This window comes from Rattus norvegicus, chromosome X (genome assembly GCF_021556685.1).
Source record: "Rattus norvegicus strain SHRSP/BbbUtx chromosome X, alternate assembly SHRSP_T2T, whole genome shotgun sequence".
Taxonomy (NCBI): Eukaryota; Metazoa; Chordata; class Mammalia; order Rodentia; family Muridae; genus Rattus; species Rattus norvegicus.
In genome coordinates, this window is record NC_141554.1 from 143,843,502 (window position 1) to 143,848,760 (window position 5,259).

The following is a 5,259-nucleotide window of genomic DNA, read 5'->3' on the forward strand; positions in this document are numbered from 1 at the left end:
TCCAGCTTCTGGCTATTATAAATAAGGCTGCGATGAACATAGTGGAGCACATGTCTTCTTTATATGTTGGGGCATCTTGTGCCCAAGAGAGGTATAGCTGGATCCTCAGGTAGTTCAATGTCCAATTTTCTGAGAAACCTCCAGACTGATTTCCAGAATGGTTGTACCAGTCTGCAATCCCACCAACAATGGAGGAGTGTTCCTCTTTCTCCGAATCCTTGCCTGCATGTGCTGACATCTGAATTTTTGATCTTAGCCATTCTCACTGGTGTGAGGTGAAATCTCAGGGTTGTTTTGATTTGCATTTCCCTTATGACTAAAGATGTTGAACATTTCTTTAGGTGTTTCTCAGCCATTCGGCATTCCTCAGCTGTGAATTCTTTGTTTAGCTCTGTACCCCATTTTTTAATAGGGTTATTTGTCTCCCTGCGGTCTAACTTCTTGAGTTCTTTGTATATTCTGGATATAAGGCCTCTATCTGTTGTAGGATTGGTAAAGATCTTTTCCCAATCTGTTGGTTGCCGTTTTGTCCTAACCACAGTGTCCTTTGCCTTACAGAAGCTAGCAAAAGGCTTTTAATGAAGGTCTAAACATGAGCAGTAAGAAAGGGGATGAGATGTTATCAAAGGACATCAGTAACTGCTTAGAGTGGGCACTGGCTTTATAGAAGTGAGCCCTGCTCTTGAGTCACCAGCGCGCAGCCTAGGCTTGCTGTGCGAGTCGGACGTGTTCTGGGCCCACCAGCTCTGTACTATTCTTTAGCTTTCTCATCAAGATGCCTGAGGAAGTGCACCATGGAGAGGAAGAGGTGGAGATGTTTGCCTTTCAGGTAGAAATTGCCCAGCTCATGTCCCTAATCATCAACACTTCCTTTTTTTTTCTTTTCTTTTTTTTATTAACTTAAGTATTTCTTATTTACATTTTGAGTGTTATTCCCTTTCCCGGTTTCTGGGCAAACATCCCCCTAATCCCTTCCCCTCCCCTTCTTTATGGGTGTTCCCCTCCCCATCCTCCCCCCATTTCCGCCCTCCCCCCAACAATCTAGTTCACTGGGGGTTCAGTCTTGGCAGGACCAAGGGCTTCCCCTTCCACTGCTGCTCTTACTAGGATATTCATTGCTACCTATGAGGTCAGAGTCCAGGGTCAGTCCATGTATAGTCTTTAGGTAGTGGCTTAGTCCCTGGAAGCTCTGGTTGCTTGGCATTGTTGTACATATGGGGTCTCGAGCCCCTTCGAGCTCTCCCAGTCCTTTCTCTGATTCCTTCAACGGGGGTCCTATTCTCAGTTCAGTGGTTTGCTGCTGGCATTCGCCTCTGTATTTGCTTTATTCTGGCTGTGTCTCTCAGGAGAGATCTACATCCGGCTCCTGTCTGCCTGCACTTCTTTGCTTCATCCATCTTGTCTAATTGGGTGGCTGTATATGTATGGGCCACATGTGGGGCAGGCTCTGAATGGGTGTTCCTTCTGTCTCTGTTTTAATCTTTGCCTCTCTCTTCCCTGCCAAGGGTATTCTTGTTCCCCTTTTAAAGAAGGAGTGAAGCATTCACATTTTGATCATCCACTCAAGCAAGGAGATTTTCCTTTAGGAGTTGCTCTCTAATGCTTCTGATGCCCTGGACAAGATGCGGTATGAGAGCCTGACAGACCCTTCCAAGTTGGACAGAGGGAGTGCACGCTGACTTTGGTGGACACAGGCATTGGCATGACCAAGGCTGACCTCATAAATAACTTGGGAACCATTGATAAGTCTGGTACAAAGGCTTTCATGGAGGCTCTCCAGGCTGGTGCAGACATCTGCATGATTGGGCAGTTTGGTGTCTGATTCTACTCTGCCTATCTGGTGGCAGAGAAAATGGTTGTGATCACAAAGCACAACAATGATGAGCACTATGCCTGGGAGTCTTCTGCTGGTGGATCCTTTACCATTTGCGCAGACCATGGTGAGCCCATTGGCCGGGGTACCAAAGTGATCCTCCACCTCAAAGAAGACCAGACAGAGTACTTAGAGGAGAGGAGGGTCAAGGAAGTGGTGAAGAAATACTCGCAGTTCACAGGCTACCCCATCACCCTCTATCTGGAGAAGGAACGAGAGGAGATCAGTGATGATGAGGCAGAGGAAGAGAAAGGGGAGAAGGAGGAGGAAGATAAGAGGATGAGGAGAAGCCTAAGATTGAGGATGTGGGATCTGACAAGGAGGATGAAGAGTGACAAAGATAAGAAAAAGAAAACAAAGATGATGAAGGAGAAGTACATTGACCAGGAAGAGCTGAATAAGACGAAGTCTATCTGGACCAGAAATCCAGATGACATCACTCAAGAGGAATACAGTGAATTCTATAAGAGCCTCACCAATGACTGGGAAGACCACTTGGCAGTCAAGCACTTCCCTGTAGAAGGGCAGTTGGAATTCAGGGCATTGCTCTTCATTCCCTGATGAGCTCCCTTTGACCTCTTTGAGAACAACAAGAAGACGAACAACATGAAATTCTATGTCCATCATGTGTTAATCATGTACAGCTGTGATGAGCTGATATCTGAGTACCTCAATTTCATCCATGGTGTGGTTGACTCTGAGGACCTGCCCCTGAACATCTCCCGAGAAATGCTCCAGCAGAGAAAGATCCTAAAAGTCATTCATGAGAACATTGTGAAGAAGTGCCTTACAAAGAGAACTACAAGAAATTTTATGAGGTGTTGTCCAAGAATCCATGAGGATTCCACTAACCATCGCTTGTCTCTCTGAGGTTCTTAGCTATCAGTCTGGAGAGGAGATGACTTCCCTGTCAGAGTATGTGTCTCGCATGAAGGAGACACAGAAGTCCATCTACTATATCACTGGTGAGAGCAAAGAGCAAGTGGCCAACTCCTTTGTAGAGTGTGTGGGGAAACGGGGCTTTGAGGTGGTGTACATGACTGAGCCCATTGATGAGCACTGTGTGCAGCAGCTCAAGGAATCCAATGACGAGAGCCTGGTCTCAGTGACGAAGGAGGGCCTGGAGCTACCAGAGGACGAGGGAGAGAAGAAGAAAATGGAGGAGAGCAAGACAAAGTTTGAGAATCTCTGCAAGCTCATGAAGGAGATCTTGGACAAGAAGGTTGAAAAGTGACTATCTCCAATAGGCTTGTGTCTTCACCCTGCTGCATTGTGACAAGCACCTATGAGTGTGGAGTGGAACATGAGGGCCCAGGCACTGCGAGACAACTCTACAGTGGGCTACATGATGGCCAACAAACACCTAGAAATCAACCCTGACCATCCCATTGTGGAGACCCTGCGTCAGAAGGCTGAGGCAGATGAAAACAAAACTATCAAGGACCTGATGGTACTGCTGTTTGAAACTGATCTGCTCTCCTCTGGCTTCTCACTTGAGGACCCCCAAACCCACTCCAACCGCATCTACCGCATGATTAAACTAGGACTGGGCATTGATAAAGATGAGGTCACTGCAGAAGGGCCCAGCACTACTGTTCCTGAGATCCCACCAATGGAGTGTGATGAAGTTGCTTCTTGCATGGAAGAAGTGGATTAAAGGCTCCTGGGAAGCCAATGCCCTCTGTATAGTATCCCTGTGACTCCCCCAACAGCCTTGACTGGCCCTGACCCACCTGGCTCTCTGCTCATGTCTACAAGAATCTCTTCTATTTTGTCCTTGTGCCTTAAGGCAGGAAGAACCCCTCCCACAGAAATAGCAGATTGGGTGTTGTGTTTTGTGTTTGTTTGTTTTATTTTGTTCTGAAATTAAAATTATGCAAAATAGAGAAGATGCAGTTTAAAATAAAAGAAGTGAGTCCTATCTAAATGACGTAGCAATAGTCATATATTATATTGGTGGCTTTTAAAGTTACATTTTCAAAGGGTTTAAAAATTAAAAGTGTTTGGGTGTACAAATTTTATCCAAAGAACTTTCCTTTAGTAAATGAGATTAGACAGTGGCTATGAGGGCATTAAACATTAAGGTTTACAGGTTGAAGAATAGAAAAAAAAATAGATCATAAAGGTGAAAAAGTCTTTACTGTATGTCAATCACAAAGAAGTCAAGTCCAGCTGTGTTGGCACATGGCTTTAATCCTAGCAATTGGGAGGTAGGCGGGTCTACAGGAATTCAATGCCAGCTTCATTTACATAGCGAGTTGCAGAGTTGCAGACAGAGCTATGAGAGGGGGAGAGAGAGGCGGGGCGGGGGGGGCATGAATTGACTATAAACACGGGTCGTATTCATGTTTGTAAAATTCTTCTCATTCTTAGCCAAAAGGAGTGAGGAGCTTATTCCCCTTGAGTACTTTATCTTTCTATGCTGCCTCAGTTTCCCCCCATGAGACTTCAATTCCGTAATTTTAAGAGTTCACTCACTGTTGGTGTTTACAGCTTTTGCCCATGCCATGGCCTGTACAAAGCAGACTGCCTGCAATTCCACTGGTGGTAAAGCACCCAGGAAACAAATGGCTACAAAAGCTGCTCTCAAGAGTGCGCCCTCTATTGGAGGGGTGGAGAAATCTCATCGTTACAGGCCTGGTACTGTGACAGTGGGTGAAATCAGACGCTATCAGAAGTCCATTGAACTTCTAACTCACAAGTTCCCCTTTTAGAGTCTGGTGTGAGAAATTACTCAGGACTTTAAAACAGACCTGCGCTTCCAGGTGCTTTGCAGGAGGCAAGTGAGGCCTATCTGGTTTGCCTTTTTGAAGATACCAACCTGTGTGCATTCCATGCCAAATGTGTAACAATTATGCCAAAAGATACCCAGCCTGCACGCCGCATGCGCGGAGAACGTGCTTAAGAGTCCACTATGAAGGGAACATTTCATTCTCAAAAAAATTTTTTTTCCTCTTCTTTCTGTTGTCAGTAGTTCTGAATGTTAGATATTTTTCCATGGTCAAAGGTACCTAAGTATATGATTGCGAGGTGAAACACAGGGGACTGGGGGACGGAATCAGGTATTGGCAGTTTCTCCACGTTCATTTGTGTGCAAATCTTTAATATAAATGCAAGCTGTAAAGCATTAATGCAAGCAAACTGTTTCAGTGAGCACATTTCAACACTTCAACTTTATAACAATTACAAATAAACCTGTTAAAATTTTCTGGACAACAGCAGCAGCATTTGGATTTTTTAAAAATAAGAAAATTTCTTATTGAGGACAACTAGATGGAGTTTGTAGCATTTTTATCTTACCGTAGATTCCATCCATTCACTATACTTTTTTTAATGGAGTTGTCCTACATGCAAGTACATGCTTTTAATGTTGTCTGTCTTCTGTG

General features: G+C 44.8%; 1 pseudogene; it reads left to right on the forward strand.

Moving 5' to 3' along the window:
• The first annotated feature begins 677 nt into the window (after window positions 1-677).
• Hsp90ab1-ps15 (heat shock protein 90 alpha family class B member 1, pseudogene 15) lies at window positions 678-3,530 on the forward strand (annotated as a pseudogene).
• Window positions 3,531-5,259: the final 1,729 nt, after the last annotated feature.